Genomic DNA, 25,286 nt, shown 5'->3' with positions numbered 1-25,286 from the left:
GCAGACTCCGTCATAGCACCGCAACTCCGAGACGTCATCAACTGCTCCTTCAACTCCGCCACCTTCCCGGAAAACTGGAAACACGCTGAACTCACCGCCCTCCTGAAAAAACCCACAGCGGACCCCACCGAACTCAAAAATTACCGACCCATTTCGCTCCTTCCATTCCCGGCCAAAGTTATCGAGAAAGCTGTCAACAACCAGCTCGCCGCTTTCCTCGAAGCCAACAAATCCCTCGACTCCTCACAATCTGGCTTCAGAGCAAAACACAGCACCGAGACCGCCCTCATCGCAGCAACAGACGACATTCGAACTCTACTGGACAATGGAGACACAGTCGCCCTCATCCTCCTCGACCTCTCTGCAGCATTCGACACAGTCTGCCACAGCACCCTTTTACAACGTCTCAGCAACATCGGAATACAAGGAAAAGCACTTGAATGGATCACCTCGTTCCTCACCGGAAGAACCCAGAGAGTCCGCCTTCCACCATTCAAGTCCGAGGCCACCGAGGTCATCTGTGGTGTACCACAAGGATCCTCACTCAGCCCCACCCTCTTCAACGTATACATGAGCCCCCTCGCGACCGTCGCCCGCCAACACAACCTCAACATCATCTCTTACGCGGATGACACTCAACTAATCCTTTCTCTCACCAAGGACCCCAGCACCGCCAAAACTAACCTACACGAAGGAATGAAAGAAGTTGCTGAATGGATGAAACATAGCCGTCTGAAACTGAACTCAGATAAAACAGAAGTCCTCATCCTAGGTACATCCCCCTCTGCATGGGACGACTCTTGGTGGCCGGAAGCCCTTGGAAAAGCACCCATCCCGACAGACCACGCACGGAACCTAGGCGTTATCCTGGATTCTTCACTTTCAATGAACAGACAAGTCAGCGCCGTATCCTCATCCTGCTTCAACATTCTTCGCATGCTCAAAAAAACATTTCGCTGGATCCCCACCGAAACCAGGAAAACAGTCACCCATGCTCTGGTCACGAGCCGACTGGACTACGGAAACACCCTCTACGCAGGTACTACCGCTAAACTCCAGAAGAAACTCCAACGAATCCAAAACGCCTCAGCCAGAATCATATTAGACATCCCACGCAACGAACACATCTCTGGTCACCTGAAAGACCTCCACTGGCTACCCGTCAATAAGAGAATCACTTTCCGACTGCTAACCCACGCACACAAATCACTCTACGACATCGGACCAGAATGCCTCAACTCACGACTGTCCTTCTACACCCCCTCCCGCCAACTACGTTCTTCCAGCCAAGCCCTCGCCACTGTCCCTCGCATCAACAAGACCACCATGGGAGGCAGATCCTTCTCATACCTGGCCGCTAAAACATGGAACTCACTCCCCACTTACCTCCGCCTTACCCAGAACCACCTAGCATTCAGAAAGCAACTTAAAACGTGGATATTTGACAAGTAATCCTCCTCCCCTTCCTCAGCGCCTTGAGACCCTCTGGGTATGTAGTGCGCTATATAAATTATCTGACTTGACTTGACTGACCCAGATAGATTGCTAGTGGTTTAGATTATTTGCAAGCATTACCTCCTTCGACTTTTGAACCTTTTTTGGGTTTAAAATCTGTGTGTGACCATCAGGCCCTTCACAAATCAAATCAAATCCTACGAGTGCTTACATGTCTTGACCTCAAATCCCGAAAAACTAGCAATCCTTTTGAGATTTATAAAAGGGCACTGTTACATTTCTGTAGTAGTGATACATGTTACGTTCTGCTATCAGACATGTCAAAACTGTGGTATTACAGCTGCATAAAATCCTTACTGTAAAAGATGGGATGGAATCGGGCATTTTTCTTTTTCATCTATGTATTCTATGTTTTGTGTCAGAAAGTATTGGTGGTTTCAATGTTTTTACAATCTGATTTCAGTCTTGGGGGAAATGTAGGTATAGGGGTCTAGTTGTTTTGTCATGTGCTGCCTGGCCTATTCAAACAAGGCTGCGGTGGGATTGTGCTCTTGGATACCGATTTTATAATGCTGCCATTGATTCACTCTTGTTGCTGCTTACATTTTCTAATCTACGCTAAACTTGCACATTTGTTTATTAATATTCAGTAAATGCTTATATTCTGGGTTTAAACCTAGCTACAAAAACATGATGGGGAGGAACTGGGGCACATTTTTATCTTGTTGTATGTATTTTATATTTTTTGGCAGAATGTATTTAATATTTTATGTTTTTACAAACAAAACAAACACATATTCTAGCCATAGAAAGAGGATTATTTTAATTAATATTGATCAAAAACCCACCATTGAATTGAATTGTTTATACCAATTAAAAATAGTGGTTCCATTATTTTACTAGCTGGTATCTTCTCAACATAAATAAGGTTATCTTAATTTATGGTAAGAAGATCCTCATGGCCCATCTCTTTAGTTTAATAACACGTTACAACTTTTCAAAGCAAAGCTGATCTCTAGCGTAGCTCCTAATATAGAGGGTCATCCCTTGGATCCCATTTTTCATCAACTGTGATAACTTTCAGTTCAGGGAAGTTTTACCTCTTGAATGATCGGATAATTATGTATCTACTTTAGTCTCAGCTTTCCCGAATGATACATGTAGGCCTTCTAACAATTATTTTCAATTAAAAAGAGGTTGGACAGCTGTCGATCCCGAAATACAGTGTTAGTAGTTTTAATCTGTACTCCAATTTCCTTTGTATGCAAGCTAGGCCTACCACAGTGAAAGCAGCTTTCTCAGCCTTGTTACTTTTGGGGCAGGGTAACATTAATTTTTGACATATCCTACTTTTAAATACCATGCACAGCCACGGCCGGCGGTGGGAGTACCTGCCGGGCGGTGACGTGGTAAGGGGGAGGGGCTGGGTGGGGGGTAGTGATGTATGGATTAAGGAGTTTTACAGGTAAGTAAATATTTAAATAAATGAAACAAATTTCGTTGCGTGCACTGCATCGCATTTGGGGATGCAGTGCACTCAACGAAATTCCTTTTATTTATTTAAATGGTTACTTACCTGGGTAGTTCCATAATCCATACATTACTACCCCCCACCCTGCCCCTCCCCCTTCCCACGTCACCGCCCTGCAGGAACTCCCACGGCCGGCCACGGCTGACCATGCACCCTGCCTACTTAAGGTGACTTACTAATATTTGAATGAGAGGCATTTACCGGACAAAAAGGGTTATTTTGACAGGTCGCACTGCAGGTTTTTACACTACTAAAGTCAGGTTATAGATAGTAGACTGAAACCGTGTTTGCACTGCCTTCACAGCGCACTGCACATTAGCTATTCTAAGGTATAATAAGTGAAGTATAAAAAAATTGTGGTGGATGGAATGCTTGAAATAATCTTAGCCACTGGTCAGTAAGTAAGTATGGGCTGCATTGCAGTCCATCATCCATTGGTGAGTAAGCAAATAAGTAAGGGTCGCATTTTGCACACCATACCTCAGTTTGGGCCCAGCCATATGCAAACCAATCTTGACCCAGGACCAATGGGAACAGTCCATCCCAAGCTACCAGGAAGCTCCTCCTGGAACTGGAACACAAGCAACCAGGGACCGTTTTCATCATAGATAGCCAGGTATAGCTTGGTTCCAGGGAGGGTTTGCATTGGACCCATGTGTGTGCATACCCTTCCCACTTAGGGTAACACAGTAAAGTATACAAAAAAGTGATGGATAGAATGTTTAATTAATCTCAGCCACTGATAATTACTCTGGGCCACATTCCATTCCACTGTTATTTTGCACACCATGCCACCTTAGTTTGTACCCAGCCATATACAAATCAGTCTTGTCCCTGATTCAATGGGAACAGTCCGCCCCAAACTGCCAGGCCAGGTCCTCCTTGATCCAGAACACAAGCAACGCAGGACCGTCCATAAGTGGAATTTAACTTCAAGGCCCTGGGTACACTTTCCACACCATATACTAAGAGCTTATAGGCATGATAAAGGTACCAAACAGGAATAAGCTAATTTAATCATGTTTAAAGGGTGGAGCACAGACACTTTTACTCATAGATAGAAGGTGTAAAGTGCACAGAGTTCTAAAGCCTGCAAAGCAGATAGGGCAAAAATCAGAGAGGACATCACACACAAGATGGTAATTTCCTACAACAGCATTGTTCCCAACAACTGGAAAAGTGCTATTGTAAAACCACCAGTAGAAAAACCCATTTTAGATCGCTCAGATCTAAACAACGTAATACCAATATCTGTTCTGGCATACTGTTCCAAATTGTTGGATAAAGTAGGTTTCGTGTAGTTACAGAATTTTGTTGAATTTCAAGGCATTCTGAATCTTTTTCAAGCTGGGTTCTGAGTTTGAAGAAACAATGAACAGATGGAGCTTTCACTGGTCAATTATATCTGCAGACTGGTGGATATGGGTGAGATTGCAATCCTGGTTCTATTTAACCTATCAGCTGCATTCAACAGTAATAACCACACCATTTTTTACGCCAGACTTCAGACATTTTGATTTGAGGTACAATCTTGGACTGGCTGTCTTCCGACCTAACTAATCCTAATCAACTGGTTGCACTCCCTCCCTAGGAATTGAAATCCAAAGCTTTCAGTTGTGGCAAACCTCAAGGCTATGTACTTTCCCCTAATGTTTAACATCTAAATCGGCCTACTTGCTAAACTTTTAACCAAGCGGATGATACACAGCGGCCCTTAGGGTTAAAACTAGACTCCTACCCTGTTCTATCCTTACGTAATAGCTTACACCTGGTGCACCGGTGTATGTCACAGAAATTTCTCTTGGAATCATCAAAGGCTGAGCTTTTGATTTTACCAGGTGCAGCCATTTTCAGGGACTGCATTCTTGCCACTTCCTCAGTTCAAATCTAGTCGTTTATTTTGATTCTCACCTAATGCTTGGTCTGCACAATATTTTCCAGGACCTACTTTTCCTACCTGAAAACCACCCATTATATTCTTCTTGATGTGTAAAACTGCCATCATGTAGCCATTGCAATTGCTATTAGCCAGTATTACCTAAACTCTGCCACTGACATTCTATTGTCAGCCCTTGCGAAAGCTATTAACCGTCTGCAGTTGTAATGCCGCAGCACCTCTAGTCTGTGGCATTTCTAAACATCAATTATAAGTTAAACATCCCAGACAATTTAATCCCCATATTACACTGTGAAGTGAAGTATGAGTCTTTAAAATATTAGACTCATACAGCTGCTCCCTGTGCAGGTAAGAGCTATGGGACTGTGGAGCGGGGGGTGGGTGGGGGGAGAGGAGCGGCGGGGGACAGGGGGTGTTTCGAGACAATGACGAGGGAAAAGTAAATAAATAATTAATTTTCAATTGTCATCGTCTGTCAAAATACCCTCCACCCTGCCCCACTGCTCTACGGGCCGCGGCTGGTCTAATGCTTCAATATTGATTAATCCACTTCTATTTAATTTAGATCTTCATGTGTTGTTACACGATTTGTTGTGATCTTCTATTTCAAGAATACATTGATTTCAGTTATATTTGAGAAACACAATAATATGTCATAATTTTAAAAATGAATCAGGAATTAGTGCATTTTGGTAGTCATTCATCAGGGGAAATATATCTAAAATTCAAATGCTAAATCTGAAACCAAAAGTAACTCAAATACCGATTGGCCATCAGGCACTTTCTAGAATGTCCTCTGATTTAACAGCCGCAGAATTTGCGTGGCAGAAAGTGTCCAGCAACTTAATTTCTGGTAAATTATTTGTGTTAAATATTCCTAGAACTAGAAGTCGTCATTCGCCGACCACTCCTTTTGGGTGCCCCTGCAAAAATGTTAAATTCATTACCACTATCAATGCGCCTAGATTCATCTATTTTACATTTAAACCACAAATGAAAACCTTTTTGTTTTCATTATCATTCAGTAGCTTTAGGGAATCAAATTATAGGTATCTTAGAGCCAAGAAACCTTGCTATAAGAGTGCTAGACAAATACTTCTAAACGTAGCATACGTGTGGCAGAGGAGGTGGTGGATTCAAAAAGAGGGCATGAGAAATGGATGATGAGAAATGAGTGGAAAAAAAAATCCACCTTTGTAGAAAATCCCAAGAATCTTTCAAAATCTTCCGTCACAAAATTTTCACCAGCACATTGGAATGACTAGAAAGAAAAATGCCACTTTGACGTGAAAAATATTTGGGCCTTGTTTTCCCTGCTCAATTTGTAAAGTGTATCATTTTTTCAAGCACAATCTTGTGAAAGAAACGCCCATTTTCCTTTTCGCCGGTCTTAGAGCCACGAATACAATGCCTCTCGGTGGAATGTCACCGCATAATCTCTTGAGCTGAAATTCAAAACCAATACTTACAGTACATTGTAATCCATATGTAAATGTCTATCACGGTCAATCAGTCACTGTTAAAAAAAGCCCTTTTCCATTCACAGCCGCCATCGATCTTACTGAATAGTGGGGACATTGGGCCAGTCCAACAGAAATGAAACATTAAAACGATTTTAATGTTTGCAATTGAATACAAAACCTCAGCACACGTGTATCAAGTGCAGACCATCTTGACATAAAAGTTTGGATACTGAAAGCCAATTTTGCTAATGCTAAGGCGAGCAAATCACTGCGGCCGGGACTCATCCATCATTTTAACACACTTCATTATGGGCTGAGCGAAGATAAAGGCCTGCGCGCGCGCTGCAGCATCTTCTCCTTTTGTTGTATTTTCTTTTTACAGTATGTTCCTGAAACAGATGTACTGCTAATTTATTGGAGGCTAGAAACGCCCTGTCACATAGTACAGAGAATAAATGCAACATTTACAAGAACGGCAATTATGCGTGATGGAAGCGTGTCCCTGCATTTTGACTGGCTCTTACGCAGAACCTTTTTAATCAGCACACTAGGGTGTCCCTCGAGTCCTCGGAGACGAGTCTGGGAGACAGAAGGGGGCAGGAAGAGAGTGGAGCCTACTCCGTTTCTGGTAGACGCGCGCGCGTTCGCCGAGTTCTCTAAATCAGATTTATGGCATATTCAAGTATATCTTGCGTTATTTGTTTAAAACAGAAAGTGACCGAGTCAGACACCTATAAAGAAATGAGCAAACATTAAACATCTTAATAATAACTTGTTTTATATTAGGATCCTAATATTGCCGATAATGCCATAAGTGTACCCTGTAAATAAAAAAAATGGTATTATTACGCGAGTGAATGGTACTACATTTATCAACCTTACAAAGATGAACTGCTGAGTTGGCCCTATTGGGATTTAAACTCATTGCCTGCAGGTCCCGCCAGATGTTCATAGAGATCACTTAACTCACTAATCATCCTTATTGACTATGGGCCATATTATCAAGACGGTGATAAAATTATCGCAGATTTAGCGGCAGGAAACTGCCGCTAAAACGGCGATAATGGGCTTGATAATATGCCCTTGTGAATTCCCATAGAAGCCCATGTTAACACCACAACATGGGCTTCTATGGCAATTCACAAGGGCCTATTATCAAGCCCCTTATCGCTGCTTTAGCGTCAGTTTCCTGCCGCTAAACCGGCGATAATTTTTATCGCCGGTCTTGATAATGTGGCCCTATAACTTGTAAGAAGATTTTACTAGATGGCATGATGTTTTGCTTCACAGTTTATCACTGATCCAGCAGTTTCAAATACATTTTCATTATGATGACCAAGCCATATGTGGCTGTGAGTAAAATGGGCATCTCCAGAGCTGTCGAGAGTAGGTCAATGTGAGCTTCACCCATGCCATACATAATTAGCAATTATTCAAAGAATATGGCATGTCTCTGGCCTACAAAAACATATACCTACAAACAACAAGACCTATACAATGCTATACACTAATTTTTTCTCTTTTTCAGCGCTCAATTATTTTAAATTCGATTAAATTTTTTTTTTATTAATGTCATTACCGATGATCAATTATTAGTGGGCAATTAATTAGCTCCATTTTTACTGGCTTTGGGGGCACACCGAAGACTGATTTACATGTGGCTTGTCCCTGAATATAATAGCAAAGGCAGGCTAAAAATGGTGTGGATTGCAGCGGATAAGATTAATTCAAGCATTCCTTCATCACTTTTTGGATGAATGAAGTAGATTTGGTCAGCAGAAATTCATACCTGAAGGACATCCTGACGGGGAAGATTGCACAATTAAACTGTGATGCATATGAGAAAAGAAACTTAAAAAGAGAGGTTTTATATATATTTTTTCCAGAATTGCAGGTAGTTGGTTAGAAAATGCAGATCAGGACAGAATGAGTTCCACTGTTTGGCCACAAGGAAGTAAAATTGTATTGTAATTGTATTGTAATTGCATTTATATAGCGCTTACTATCCCTGACGAGGCGTCGAAGCGCTTTTTCGGTGAGTAGCACGCTACTCCGGGACCCATAGAGGATTAGTGTTGAATTCGTATAGTGAAACATGCAAGTACATTTTAAGTGGTGGATAGGTTAGTCAGTTTTTGGGATTTGGAATGATAGCAGAAGGAGTCACACGAGCACAACCAACACTCGCCAAATGGTATTGGCTGAGTGTTAGGTGCAGTTGGAATGATAGAGCTGATATTTATTTCTCAATAAGTGGGTCCAGTCTGATTGCTGATCTGATGAACTAAGAAAGAAGAGATTTGAAGATGGAATACTTAGATGAATTGTCTTAAGTTCAGGTGAGTCAATATGTGAGATCGGGAGGTAAACCTAAAATGAGCTGCGAGGCTGCATTTGAAAAACTTGAAAATACTGGAGGTTGGAGGCCAGGAGTTAAAGGTAAGATGAATGACCATAATCAATTCTAGAGATAATTGTGGTTTGAATTATGGGGTAGATGTATCAACATTCCCCTTTGCGATTTCTAAATAGCGGTTTTTAAGGAATCGCTATTTAGAAATCGCAAAATGGGATGTATGTAAAAAATTGCTATTTTTTAGCGATTTCTTAATCTTCCTTATTTGCGAATTCGCAATTTGCGAATTCGCAAATAAGGAATAATTTCCCATTCATTCCTATGGACCAGGAGGCCAATAGGAATGATTGTGAAATACATCTCAATTTGCGATTCGCAATTTGCTAATCCCAAAATGAGAATAATTTCAAGGGTGCAGGGGTGTCTCAAGTACACCCTGCTGCACCCCTGAAATTAACATGTGTGTGCATATGGCGCATATAATACCCTATGGGCATGTATGTGCGTCACATGCCACCTTCAAAAATGCCAAATTGTGCATTTTTTAAAGAATTCGCAACTTACCATCAACTACAAGTTGGTGGTAATTTGCAATTTCTTAACCAAAATTCGCAATTAGAAAATGCTACATACATAGCATTTAAGGAATGGCAAAATTGCGATTCCTTAAATGCTATAGCAAAATAAGTAATCGCAAATTTTTGCGATTCCTTATTTTGCGATTTTTTGATGCATGCCAAAACATGCAAAAAGACTGTATGCGATCGCAAACGCCGGAATTCTGCGAAATCCGGCCTTTGCGAATCGCAAATGGCTTGATACATCTAGGCCATGGTTTTTATGGTAGAATCAGGGAGGAGATGTACAATTTTACGTAACATGCACAGATAAAAACAATACAACAGGAAGAGTCTACAGGACCTGAAACATGCCGAAGCATCTCGTCACAAAGCACACACACATGATTTTTGGAGAGAGACAATATCAACAAGAGAAGATGATGAGTTGCCATCTACATATCTACATCCACTACAGCAGTACCACACCATATCAAAAAATATTTGACAAGCACAATGTAGAAACATGGACACGTTATCAGTATATAGCAACACAATGTGTGGTATAGAAATTGTATAAGCTGTGATCAGCATAACAGCATGCATTCCTAGCTCCTGCATTCACATAAAGGTGCTTAATCTTCATGTTTATTATCATAACTATTTCCACAGTGCTCATTGCTTTTCATCAAAACAACGGTTATTTTGTTTGTCCAATTTACAGGGTGTACTGGTAAAGGGAGTTAAGGGTGGTTTTATGTCTCAGGGGTGGGTAGACGTGAAGGAAGGTAAAGGTGATTTCAGGGTTCAGAATTGGGTAGAGGTAATGGGAGGAATGTAGGATTGCATGCTCCCTCCCCTTAATTATGCATTCAGCTCCAGGGAATGGGGTTCCCGAGCCCTAATAAGGCTTCAGTAAGGGGGCCACAAAGTCCACTCCCCTATTTTATTGCTTTTGACCTCGGGGAATAGGGTCCCCAGGGCCTACTAATGCCTGGAGAGGAAGGCTTCATGCGCCCCTTTTTTGCATTTAGCCCCAGGGGATGGAGTCCAGGGGCTTAATAGGGCTTGGGTGTAGCAATGCCCCCTCCCCTTTTTTATTACATTTGGCACGGAAGATCGGGTCCCCGGGTCCAATAATTCTGGGAGGTGTATTCCCCCTCCCCTTAGAATTTGTCCCAGTGGAATGGGTCCCTGTGGATTTTTAAGGCTCGGAAGTGGGACTACCTTCTCCCTTACCCTTTATTTAAAATATGGTTCCAGGGGGTGGGGTCAACAGGGCCTAATGTGGCTTGGGGAAGTGACACTTGCCCACCTCCCAACATAGTGAGGTATTTGGCTCCAGGGGATGTGGTCCCCATAGCCTCTTAAGGCTCAGGGAGGGGGGCCATGTACTCTCTTCTATATTTAATGTTTGGCCCTGGGGATGGGATCTCTGGGGCCATTGAAGTTTCCCTAATTTTAATGTATTTGGCCCTATGGGATGGTTTCCTCTAAACTGTAAATGCTTAGTTTATCTTGGCTGAGTGTTCGGTCATAGTGAAGACAAGTCCACATGACTGGCATTTATATTTCTTCTTTCTTGTGAATTTAAATAAGATCCACACATTGGAAATTTGTGTAACTCCCTCCCTCACCACTAAAGTTTTCTGATTCACTGATAATGTTAAGTTATGTTACTCAAACTCCCTGTGAGTACTTCTTTAACCCCAGTTTTTTCAGATCTGGCACAAAGGAAAATTGTACATAAAGTAGAGTGTAGGCTTTAGTGTTCTTGCTTTGGGCTTTTAGTGTTCTGGCATTGGGAGTGGCCTTCAGAAGCACTTGCCTCCTACCAGGTGGGCCTCATGGATCTTATCACATCTCCATGTGTTAATAATATTCCTTGGTTGTGATCCTTAAGGGCGCTCTTGGGACATTGGGGTTAGAACTGTATTGCTGTATTGGGCGGCACAGGAGAAGTTGCATTTGATATCTAGAGGAACAGTCAAATAAATCTAATGGAAATTAATTTTAGTGCAAAGTGTGACCAAATCCATGGGATTGCTTAATATAGCATTCATTGATTTTATACCTTGTCCCCAATATGAACAACCCCTTGATGAAATTGTTCCAGCTATGGAGGGGAAGCTGTTTCTTCAGTTTAGATACATGACACTCCCCACCAAAATATTCTGCAGTAAATGGCAGTCTACAGAATAATTTGATGAACAGTGCCCAGCATGCTGGCGAGGTCTTGAATCTTTGGTACACTTATTATTTCTTTGTCATTGTTATAAAAATCTGAGGTCAAAGTGGATTCTCCTTTTATGCAGAAATATTGGCGCCAACACCACCTTGAAGGGTGTAGAATCCTTACCACTAATGCAAGGAGAATTGTGGTATTTGGTATGGCAACATTTTAGATAGCTCTTTGGATTAAGCATTCTAAGTGCTGTCTGTGAACAGGGCTACTATATTGTGTGACATGTGGTCAATAGGTGATTCTCCCTCATCTTGTATTATGAGATGGTTCTATGAAACTCCCTGGTGATGCACACTGAATCTGGAATTTAGTTCCTCATGTTCTTAAACACCAAATCGTAGGATCCACCGGGGGCGTCCTTTGTTCTGATAGCCCTTTTTGATTTTATTGTTCTTTGTTTATTTAAAAATAAATGTATCGGTGTATATTTGTAGATTACTAGGCTTCTGCCATTTTTAGATGCTTTTGCTTGGTCAGGTTGACGATCACTTCTCTGTAATTTTTATAAAGCAAATTGCATGCATGCTGTTCTAAATACCATTGTGCATTTAGGGGAGCTCTCTCTTTTGAGATGTTGCTAAATTATTAGAAAGGACAACAAGCTGCCCCAGTCATATTCAGTGCTGTTGTATTATGTTGGCAATGGGATCTTAGTTGCTTTTATTTTTGGAGGACAACGCTGTGCTCTTATTTTCTGTATCTTAATTTATGATCACTTTTAAAAATATGTTGACATTGACGTGGAATTTTATCAGAAGTATATTTTAAGATCTAAGGGGGTGATTATGATGGCGGAGGGACTTAAGTCTGTCCACCTTCATCTCAGAATTGGGACTGCCTGCACATATGGCGGTGGCCTCGCACATGCAATTATAATGCAACCACCACTGTGGCGGTCACATTGTGCATGTTTACCATTGCGGCGGGTGCTGCTGGCTGCAGCATCCACCGCAATAGCAAAAATGCATGTTGTGCATTTCCCTGCACTTAGCGCAGGGAACTGCAGAGTGTACAATTCCCATGCTGCTGCACAAGGGGGGCCTGCAATGGACCCCAAAGCACATCTCTGCCAGAATTTGAATAGCAGTTGAACCGCCATTGAAAGGCTGACTTGATGCAGCATCCTCATGTGGCGGACGGTGTCTGCTAGGCACCGCCACCATTCTATGTATGCTGGTCGGGTTCGACAGGCAATCGTAACGATTGCCTGTGTCGGACCCCTGGCAGACGGGGTTTCCGTCTGCCAGCACACCGCCCGCCATCCTAATATGCCGGGCAGAGAATGGCCGCATGATGGCGGTGAACCCCCTAAGTGATCAAAAATACATTTTCACAATGATGATTATGTTATACGGTTTATACAGCGCGTAAGCTGCCCTAATAATGGGAATTCCCAGCGTTGGACCCAGAGAACAAATGAGTTACAACTGCCAGCATCCTAAAGGGAGGAAACTAGGAGGTTTAAAGCCATGTCTTAAGAGGTTTACAGGAAAGCAGATGGTTCTGGATGTTCCTGATTGAAAGAGGAAGTGAGTTACAGAAAGATAGGGCCAGGGCACGTAAGGCACAGCCACCCACAGTTACTAATGCAGGATCCCAGGTGAGAGTAGTGCTAGCAATGTTTCTCCTGACATTGCCTTATCCACAACATTTTTAAACCAACAGCAGTAGCCACACAATCAAGGAAAAGTGGCTTAATTCATTCTCAAAGCTAAATCAGTGAAAGTTGATATATGCTCCAACTAGTACTGTTGCTAGATAGAGTAAGGAGTCTATATTTGTGATGGTGCAATACGTATCCCACATATCCCACATTCAAAGGCTGTCTCTGAATGATCCATAAATATCCCTGGAGCTCATTGGGAGGTCGAACAGGAAATCTTTTTGCCGGTTCTGGTGAGAATGTACAGTTCCTAAACATAATAAAAAGGACCTCAAATGTGTGCAAACACGGTTTATGTCCTTTACAGCTACTATTTACAGGATTCTGTGCTCAAATGCAAGTTAAACATTAATAGTGAACTCAGTTTCTTTGAGCCATCATGAGAATCCTTCTATCCAAGCTGAATGTCTGACATCCACATATCCGCATTGAAAACAAATCTAGCTTATTTGGTTTGGACAGCCAAAGATCCTGCTTTATATTTTCTTTATTTGTGGGACATATGCCTTAAATAAAATGCATCACAATAGTAGTGCACACCTTCGTTCTCCCACTTTTTACTTGTTAATCTATAGTCATCACAAAGTGTCCATTTTGCGTGCTCCCTGAGTCGCGAGACCCACCCTGGTTTCACGCCTTCTTGTTAATCAACATGAGCAAATGGAGCACTGTATCACTCCAAACCCGGTGCACAGCTTTGAAAAGGGAATTATTGGTAGCATCTGCACCGCGCTTTAGAGGGAAAGCGTTGTTTGAAAGAGTAATTTGAATGCTCGGTATGGATTTGTTAGCTTGCATTTCCTAGTTAATTAGAGGATTTGAAACCATATGTTAATTGTAATTTCTTTTCATTGTAGCGAACCCCTGAAGAAGGGTTTTCTAAATAGCCCGAAATGCATTGGGTATAACATAAATTAGCTACTGAGGATGTTTTTATGTGTTGTGGTGTGTCCAGAAAAAGGCCCGGACGGGCATATCCGTGGCATGAGAAGCTGTAAAACCCATTAGCATCTCATGTGTGAAAAAAACGAATAAAATAAACAAAGCTTATAAGAAATGTTGGAGTACTTTGATTAATCATCGTTAAAAACTCAAGAAATTCAAAACAGTGGGTTAATCCCCTTTTTAAAGCTGTGCACCGGGTTTGGAGTAATACTGCTCTCCACTTGCTAATGTTTAATAAAATGTAGGTATCACAAAACTGACTTTTCCAATACCTGTTTTGTGTATAGGGTGTAAAACAGAACCCTTCCATGAGCCTGTGATTGCCAAGTTTAATAGACACTAAGCATACGGTAGACAGAGCTCCTTGATCCAAAAGTCTCTTGGTTTTAAATAATGCTATATGTACTGCATTCGTGTCTATGACATTAGATGCTCTACTGCTTTTCATAATAGCCTATACCTTTCTTTCCTATGTCTGAAATAAAGAGGTTTGCACTATCCCCTTGAGGAAGCATCCTGTGTCGTCAATTCCATGTAGGAATGAAATATCTTTTTCCTAAATATTAGTCTAAACATTACCATTGGCTACTGTTCTCACATAATAATAAAGACAATATTTTGACAGATTTGATCTAACTATATGTGTACATAAAATCATGTATTGTTTTGTTTGCAGGGCGGCAGATGGAACATGTAAGATAACAATTCAAATACTTCTTTTAGGTAAAGGGCGGTGGAGGGTTTTTATGTGCCCAAGTTGGGCCCATGTGACAAAGCTGCACATTTTCTTACATTGACCTCCTTTTTGCAGAGTAACATAATTTCTGTTACCTTTTGCACATATTCACATGTGTGACAATGTTTGATTAGTTTCTCTGAAACTACCTCTGTTTACACATCTGGCTTCAAACAGCATTATCACGATGCCTTGAATACCGAGTACAAGGCCTTTACCCACAATGTACAAATGTCATTCTATCTTCATCCACGGACGACAGGGCAATCTACATATCCATAACATTGCTAATCTATACGTACATCAAAAGCATGCTTTTTATTATAAAACAGGGAATTAGTAGAGGAGGCACTTCACCTGACACCGAGGGGGCATGCACACACGCAAGATGTACAACGAAGGGGTTATCAGAGAAGAAGGACAGCGAGAACGAGGAAGGAGAGCGGCCATATTGAGGAAGAGGCAGCCACGGCAGGTAAGTGCCTTTTTTCTTACTTTATAAATACTAGGGTGGAGGGGCTGGCTAACTACGCTCCGCCATGGAGTCGTAGTTTTGCCTAAACTCCTCGTTTGCAATGGAACGCAGAGCATGCAAAACTATGTAAACTCCGCTAGCAGAGTGTAGTTATCTGCCTGGGCTTAGTTAGGGGGGCTGGTGGTGGCACTGTGAGCTATCTGGTCTCCAGGCCAACATATCTTTTGGGGTGCACAGAATCAGTCTAGGCACCTTGCCCAATGTTTATGTTGTCCAACAAACGTGCAGATCACATGGATTAGTGGCAATTACATGACAGTGTCAATCCCAAATAATCTGCTTAATTAAAGGAAGTGCTGGTGGATTACTGTAAATATGACATCCAGTGAATGGTCTAATTTGTCTTGGTAAGCCTGTGGGGCAATTACAGGTCCTTGATGTCGCTAAATCAAAGTTCTTTGGGGCCACTTTCCGGAGGGTTCTTCAGCCAGCCCTCCCACATAAGCTTTAAGTAGTTTTATCTGCATTCGCTTGATATGCTGCTGGGAGTCCTGGCTGATCCGATTCTAAATACATTTGCATCCTAAGAATTATGGGATGGTTCTAAATGTGTCTCTACTTTTGTTTTTCTGGTTAAAATTTGAGGGGCTTTAACCCATAAATTTGCTTTCCTACATTTGCTTGGAAACAAAAATCTATCGTTTGTTGTGTGTATTAGGCAATTTTTCATTGAATGTATTTAAAGTAAAATGTAGTATACATAATTAATTCATGGTGGTTCACGGTCTAAGGGGATTATTTTCCTTAGAGTCAATGAAACTCACTTATAGATAAGATGGGCCCTATAGCGCAAAAGAAAAATGCATATGTAGTTCTTGCATGCAGTTCTGACTAAGATAATGCTATTATATGTGCTAGTTTTACCACTGTCACTCTGAGTGTGCAATCTAATATCTGTACTCCTTCTCTGTCAGCCAATGCCATCGTGCTGGTACTAAATATTGCTCATTTGTGATATCTTTGGTATGAAAATAACATTAAAAATCATCAGTATATTTTTTAGAGATGCTTCATCCATGCAAGCTTAAGTTCACAGGGTCTATGGTTGAAATTCTATCATGGGCCACATTGTTTTATAATTGATTCTCACCAAAAAGAGAGTCATTATGATTCTGAGCTGATTGGCTGAACGTGCTTGCATTTCAAGCTCTGGTCTTTACGATTTGAATGATAGCACATAGTTTGTGTGTGTGACATAACTATCATCACTAATTCAGCCTTTTTCTGATGTTCTTGTTGATTTTTATGTCAAGGAGCTCTGAAAGGTATTTAGTATGATCTGTATAAATCAGGACAAAGTATCCATAGGTGCCAGTGCCCTCCTAGGAAACGATCAGATGTCTCCGCATACCATAAACGTACTGGCATATTTCACGAATGCTTTTCCAGAGTCTGTGCTTTTAGCAATTGCTGTGGAGTTTGCATTGCAAAATAAAGTTATTTACTGTCTTTGTTCAAAGTTTTCTCTGAGTGAAGAAGGTCGCCAAGGTCTCTTGCAGACGTTTGGCTTTCTCGCTTGCTGCAATCGATGGAAGCTATTAAGTACATGCTGTAAAAGCACACCATCCTCTAAAGTTGGACAAGTTTTATTTAATATATAATGAGAACAATCAGAAATGTAACACTAAAAGCTAAGGGCCTCATTTATGAAAAGTGACGCATCGCTGCGTGAAAGCAGCGATGCGTCACTACTCAGTGCGCACTCCTTGCGACATTCCTGATGCGTCATATTTAATGTATGACGCATCATGTTGCAAGGAGTTACAGATACGTCAGTATTTCTGACGTATCTGTAAGCGCAAAAGTGACGCATTGCTGGAGTGTGTCACAAAAGTGACGCAACTCCAGCAATGCGTCCTTTCACATGGGGAAAGCCCCATGTGAAAGGGCTTGCGTCAGTCTTACGCCTGCTGTGAGGCAGGCGCAAGATTTTGACGCAACAACGTCCTAAAAGTGACGCAGTGAAATCTCATAGATTTCACTGCGTCACTATTACGAGGCTTTTTGCGGGGGAACGCCCCCTCTGCATACATTATACCTGACGCAGGTATAATGTGGCGCAGGGGTTTAAAAAGTGACGCATCTACCTAGATGCGTCACTTTTTAAATATGGCGCAATGAGGCGCATTTTTTACGCCACTGGTGCGTCACAAAAAGTGACGCACCGGCGGCGTAAAAGTGACGCAAGGTCCCATAAATGAGGCCCTAAGAATATAAGCACCTATTTGCAAACCTGCTACGTCACTTGTCTGATGGAACAACTTGCAAACGGGATAGTGACATCACAAACAAAACTTGGAATTGTGCACATACCAGCAGTGTGTGACGCCTGTGATGGAAGTGTGTATCACTAGTAGTGGAAGTGATGCTGACTCCTAAGGGAAACTTTGAGCACCTAGTGGGGTTTTTGTTGTTGTTAATTGAGCACAGAGACATTTTAACTATCAAAGCAGCATTCCTAGTGCTCAATTTGAAACGTTGCAGTTACCTAATGTAAGACCAATTAATAAAATTGCTGGTGCAATGTCACTGCTTCAGAGTACTTTGTGAAATTAGGACACTACAAGCCTGATCACTTTTGGGGCTGATTCAGCCTTTTAGCGTCAGAGTTCTCAGAAATGAGTACACGTTGGATTATAACAGCTTTTTATGCATTTTGAGACTGTTCTGATTTAGAGCTAAAGAAAAGGTTCTGATTTGTGTAGTTGTTAAAATTAACATGATTTATTGAGGTGTTTGTATTATTAAATGTTCAATTTATTATTATCCTCATTGTAATATTATTATATTAATATTATAGTAATGTTATTCTCAATATATGATTGTGATTAACGTTGGTATTCTCATAATTATTTCCACGATTATTTTCATGATTATTATTATAATTATTACTATTATTGTTATTTGCTAGGCTTCATGCTCTATACATACCACACATGTGTGTAGATTATTAGTTATTGCTGTTTAGTATTGTTTTTATAGATTTGGTTATTGTTTTTGATTTTATCATTGATATTTATGTTCTTATTATTTTAGCCGATGTTGCATTTAGTATATTATGCTAGTAGCAATTTGAGTACCGATGTTATTAATGATTTTCTATTGACCTGGAATTATTCATAGTGTTATTGTTGTAATAGTTTCAGGTATTAGTCGGGGTTTTTGATTTTCTTGCCTTATCGTTATTGCCATTTGTTTTTTATTGCTGTTATTATCAGTAATATTATGTTAAAGTGAGCAGGAGACAAGTGTTCAATCTGGTTACATAATTTTCAGCTAAAGTCCCAATTTATGGAACAAGGCCTGAATCCATTTGACGCACTATGCACTTAATTTTCGAAATGAAGCCACCTTTTTGTCTTCTTTCTCACAGTTTGTCATTTAATGCGTTATCAAAAATTTACCTGTCAGGCGGATGACGTGTCGTACTGTTTTTTGTCATATTCGGCAAAGTGAATTATTTAAAAATAAAATTGAACGGAAGACGTATTCACGTGTGTAAACACCACAAATGTGAATTAGGTGTTATTTTATGGTCTGGAGAAATAAGACATACGACGTACGTGGTTCGGGGCGTGCGTGCAGCACGGCTGCAGCTGGTGTACTGCAGCAAGACAGATTGTCTTACCTCTAAGGAGACGATCAGGTTAATTTAGGTGGCTCGCCAGCCACGTGCAGGCGGCAGAGATAACGGCAGGCCTCCTGCGGCTTCCCACCTCTCCACCTCGATCCGAGGGATAAGAGCTGACGCTGGGTGGGCGTTTGCACTGCGTGATCGAGTGCATGTCAGGGACAGGCTTGTAATGAAGATCTGCACACCTGACTGGTCCTGTTTGGTTTAGGGACAAACTTTCATTGCATACACGGCCCAAAGAATAAACTATATGATATGATTCATATGAATAAGCTAAGAGAAGCGCATGTCACCCATCGTTTGGTTATTATATATATGTATTTGGCAAATTCTGAAAATGAGTACTTTATACTTATCACACATGCCTGAATTACACATGTTCTTAACTCTACGCCAGCTTAAACACACTACATGTACTATGCATGCCTCATGTTAGGAAATATGATGAACTTTTTACCCTGAAATAGTTTTGCCTCATCTGTATTTCCTTTCCACAGTCACCCTGAAATTTGTCAACAATTCGTTTCATTTAACCACTCTTAATCTAGCACTGTTGCAGGAGCATGTCACGTGCAGGTAGGATTTCAAGATAAATTGAGCTAAGTATTGAAAAAAGGTGTGACTACACTCCAGCTAAGCCTCTTTCTGTGTTCACCTTAATTGTATCTCTCTAGAAATGTCCACCGGTCTAAGCTGCATGCAAATAATCGGGTCCCGTTTGCAAAAGACATTTTGGACTACGTGAAGTACTGGCGTAACGAAACTTGAGGGGGCCCCCTGCAAAGCACATGGAGGGGCCCCCTCTGGACCCACTCAAGAGCTCTCATGCCAGTCTACTGTGCTGAGAGGGCCCCCTGGATCTCGGGGACCCGCTGCACTATGGAGAGGCCTTTGTTACGCCACTGGAAGTAGTACTACTTCATGTACCACAAAATGCAGTTCACAAACCTATTGCCAGGTTTCTCCACTTCAGCCTCTCCTATCATTTCCGTGACAACGTCTCCGGCCAAAGCAGAGACCTCCACAAACATAGATATACATTTTAGTAGAAGTTATAGGAAAGGCAACGGAGTGGAGGGAAATGGGTGATAATTATTATGGTTTAGGGAAATTGAAGGAGAGGTATAGGGAGGGACATGCTTATGTAAAACACCCACCCAGATAAGAGTAACACAATTGCAATTCTCGAAATACAGATGTGAATCTACTACTGTAGAATTGATGAAAAAACTGTCTTAAATATATCATAGCCCAGCCTTGGGGTACCTCAGCCGCCACACTGATATTGCAACACACTCCCATGTAAGCCAGTTGAAGCAGCGACTAGCACTAATACAAAGGGAAACAGGTAAATAAATTATGTTAAGCGGCATTAAAAATTAAACTTTATTTCAATTAATTTGACTTCTATCATTCAATATTAAATACAAATGTCCAAATGGAAAACTTTTAATATACACAAAACATTAATGGAGTGTATTGCAAATGAGAATGTAGTAAGAAAAAAACCACAAATAAAATAATCCATAACTTGCAACCAGTTTGACACATTCAACAAAATTAGTGGTAGGGGAGGCAAATTTAACATTATATATATATCTGGTTCTGCCTTCAATCAATCAATCAATCAACAGAATTTGTATCGCGCGCTACTCACCCGTAGGGTCTCAAGGCGCTGAGGGGGGGGTCGCTACTGCTCGAACAGCCAGGTCTTGAGTTGTTTCCTGAAGGAGAGATGGTCCAGGGTCAGCCGTAGGTGAGTGGGGAGGGAGTTCCATGTCTTGGCTGCCAGGTAGGAGAAGGATCTTCCTCCGACGGTGGATTTGCGGATTTGTGGGACGGAGGCGAGGGCGAGGCTGGCGGATCGGAGCTGGCGGGTGGGTGTGTAGAATGTGAGGCGGCTGTTGAGGTACTTCGGGCCTGTGTCGTGGAGAGCCTTGTGTGCGTGGGTGAGGAATCTGAACGTGATCCTCTTGTTGACGGGGAGCCAGTGCAGGTCTTTCAGGTGGGCAGAGATGTGGCTGTGGCGAGGGATGTCCAAGATGAGTCGTGCTGATGCGTTCTGAATGCGCTGGAGTCTTTTCTGGAGTTTGGCTGTGGTTCCAGCATAGAGGGTGTTCCCGTAGTCCAGACGGCTGGTGACGAGGACCTGGGTGACTGTCTTCTGGGTATCGGTGGGGATCCATCGGAAGATCTTTCGGAGCATGCGCATGGTGTTGAAGCAGGATGACGAGACGCGTTGACTTGCTTGGTCATCGTGAGGGAGGAGTCCAGGATGAAGCCCAGGTAGCGTGCGTGGTCCGTTGGCTTGGGTGCGGTGCCCAGCGCAGGGGGCCACCAGGAGTCGTCCCAGGCGGAGGGAGATGGTCCGAGGATGAGGACTTCGATCTTGTCTGAGTTCAGTTTCAGACGGCTGATCTTCATCCATTCCGCGACGCCTTTCATTCCTTTCTGGAGGTTGGCTTTGGCGGTGGCGGGGTCGTTGGTGAGGAAGAGGATCAGCCTTAAGCAACGCACCACTATCAAGAGCACCTTAATTGCTCAATCCAGAACCAACTATGTGGGATTCGTGAAAGTGACTAAGGGTAATGGGCTGCTGCTGAAAATTGACTACAGTAAGGGTCCAAAAAGCATCGAAAATTGGACTGTCTACGGAGCATTGGTTTTCTGGAATTACAAACTTAAAATATAGTAACAATCAAAATTGGAACAGCAACAATATTTGCACCACCCACTGGAGGGATATATTGGACACTGGTTATTGAACCACAAGTTCCAGCATGCAACATAAAGACCCATCGGGGTGTCCACTAGGTGGCAAAAACTATAAATTGATGCAATTGCTTTGTGACTGTAATCAATGATGATGGTTGACATGGCTTACCTTTAAAAAAGGTCAGTTTGAGAGAAACACTTCAGGACTGACGATGCTGTTCACTATTAAAATGTACAGACTGCCATCTTTGCAAGAGAAAAGAGGGGCCCCAAAACACGTTTTCCCCATGCATTTTCCAAAGGGGTGTTGAACACGACGACAGCCCGGACCGCTGATCGGAAATACACCAAATTTACAAGGTTAAAAAAAATAGATATTTAGGGACACAGATCCTTGCAGTGGACTCAGAAAGCCACCATCCTGTGCTTAAATTTGATTGGCTGCCAACACTTCAACCAGGAAGGTTCTTTTAAAGAAAGCCCCTGGGTGGGCCAAATCCAGGGGGCATATAAAAAATATAGGAGGGGGCATGGGCCCCCCTTCTTGGGTTTAGGAATCCTCAGGGCACACCACCTCCTTGGGGTATTTGTTATAAATTATGCTGGAGGTGCCCTCATGGCACCCCCGTTCCCTGTGGACTGCCACTTGCCCAGGGGTTTGTGAAAACTGAATGGGGGCAGTGCAGAACCACCAAGCCCTGAAGACTACCACCTCCCAAGGACTCACTTACAAATGGAGCAGGGGGTCGCACGGACCCCCGCGACCCAGGACCACCACTTCCTTGGGGCAAGAATTTTAAATAAAGAGGGAGTGGGCAACTTAGTCCCCCTCCTGGGCCATTTTTTGGCCCGGGAGCACGACCTCCCTGGTGCGGCCTGTTGAAGTGAAAAGAGTGGGGCCATGCGGCACCCATCATAGACCCAATACTGGCCCTGGGGACAGCCACGCCACAGGGCTGGGTCCTGCTATATCCTGGGTTGGCTACCCCTGGGACATAGCTGTTTGCTGTGGCTTGGCAGGAGCTTTACCATTCCCACCAAGCCACAGCAAACTCTCTGCCTCCAGCAAGCAAGAGTGGAGAAATGCTCTCACTTGCTGAAAGTGGAGCATTTGCATTGACGCACAGGGAGCTACATGTTTAGCAGCTAACTGTGTGTCAAAGCAATGACGGCTCCTGCAGGTGGTGGGGAGCCAACAGAGACCGCTGGGGCACTCAGGCCCCCGCAGACCCCAATAGAGATTCTGGGACCCAGGGGATGGGGTCCCCAGGGCTGAATTTGGCCCATGGAGAGGAGCAGCGCAGACCCCTCCCCTAAAAGAATGCTATAAATAGCCAGGCCATGGGAAAGGGGGTACCAGGGTCCAAAATCGGCTAAGGGATGAGGGGCCACATGGCCCCCCCTCAATATAAAAAAAGAGAATTACACTTTTTTTTAAAGGTGACTGTCCCCCTTTACTACCACTCTGCAAATGTGCTTCCTGGCACAAAACTTGTTGGGGGATGAAGTCCCCTTGGCTGCTGAGGGTCCTTGGGGGCCAACTACCCCTCCTGTTACCTCCATTAAGTCTCACACAGAGAGATTGCTGAGAGGTTATCTGAGGCCCTGCCCCCTTTCTCTACCACTATGCCAATGACCCTACTGATGTACTACTGGTTGGTGGATGAAGTCCTCTTAGATACTAAGGGACCTTATGGGCCAAGAAGCCCTCTGTTACCTCCAGTAAGGCCCATAAAGCAGGATTTCTAAGAGCTGGTCGGAGGATCTGCCCCTTTTCTTCACCACCCTGCAAACGCGACTACTGGTTAAAAAACTTTAGAAATTCACTTAATAAACCAAAGGTTACAGGGATATTATAGTTGGGAAATAGAACCTGAAAAACGTTAGAAATTCACTTAAAAAAAACAAAGGTTACATGGACGTTATATTTAGGCTCACATTTCACTTGTACAAAACCATAGAAAATTCAACTGTTATATTTACCTGAACTAACCATAACTTATGCCTCTACAATACACTGCTTATGACCTCACATATTACATTACTCATGACATGGTCAGTGACATCACTGATGACATCACAAATGACATCACTGATAATATCATCAACAGACCCACTCACACACCCAGTCACACTCCCATTGAACCTCTCGTACGCCAACTCAGACACCCACACAACCATTCACATACCCATTCACAAACCCATACCTGTACTGACACACTTACTTCTCCATAGAGCCACTCACGCACACAATCACTCACTCATTCATTGACTCACCCATACATCCACTCATACAACCAGTCACTTATCCGTACAGCCATTCACAGAGCCAGTCACCAACATATCTACTCACATACCTACTTTTTACCTATGCAGTCACTCACACACACTCACTCACTCACCTGTACAGATTCTCAATACAGCCACTCACTCATCCATACAAGCACTCACACGCTCACTCACACACCTGCACAACCACTTGCATATCCATTCACACACCCATACAAGCACTCACACATAGGGCTGGACTGGCTACCGGGCGTTTCTGTGTGCTGCCGAGCTGGAGGCTAATTTCTCTGTGGTGGGGGCTTATTTCATTGATGGGGACCTGCGAGCACTTTGAAATAAAAAAAGCAAAACGAATTTCGTTTTGCACACGCTGGTCCCCATCAACAAAATCAGCCCCCAGCTGGGCAGCACACACAACTGCCCGGTAGCCAGTCCGGCCCTGCTCACACATCCGCTCACTCACCCAAACAGCCATTCACACAGACACTTACTCTTCAATACAGCCACTGACACACCAACTCACTTAACCAAACACTCACTGAAACAGGCACTCACTCACCCATACAGCCACTTACATACCCATTCACTCACTCATACAGCCATTCAGACACACACACACACACTCACTCACCCCTACAGTCACTATACACCCTGTTACCCACCCATAGAGCCACTCATACCACCACTCAGTCACTCATACAGCCATTGACTCACCAACTCACTCACCAATACAGCTACACACTCACCCACATAGCTACTTACCCACTCACATATACACCCATACGCCACTTGCACACACATAAACACAAGGATCCATACAGTCACACAGCCACTCACATATTATATGTTAGAAATTGTATGACTCTGTAGTAGTTCACCTAGTATACTAATTAAACTTTTGTAGAAGGTTACTATATGTGTTTAACACCCATAAACTCTTAAAATACTTACACTCATTTGATGATGTCGTTAGTAATGTCACTGGCCATTTCATGAGTGATGTAATATGTGAGATCCTAAGCAGTGCATTGCAGGCGTAAGTTATATTTAGCTCAGGTAACTATAACTGCAGCATTTCTATGGTTTTGTATGAGTAAAATCGAGCCTAATTATAATGTGCCCATAACCTTTGTTTTTTTAGTGAATTTCTAAGGATTTAAAAATTCTATTTCCTAACTATAATGTCCCTGTTAAGGGTGGGCGTAAAATCCGTTTCGCGGGCGAATTTGCGGATTTTCCGTGATTTTGCGATCCTCGAAACTCGC

This window comes from Lissotriton vulgaris, chromosome 2_1, assembly GCF_964263255.1.
Source record: "Lissotriton vulgaris chromosome 2_1, aLisVul1.2, whole genome shotgun sequence".
Classification (NCBI taxonomy): Eukaryota; Metazoa; Chordata; class Amphibia; order Caudata; family Salamandridae; genus Lissotriton; species Lissotriton vulgaris.
Note: the sequence above shows the minus strand (reverse complement) of the source record.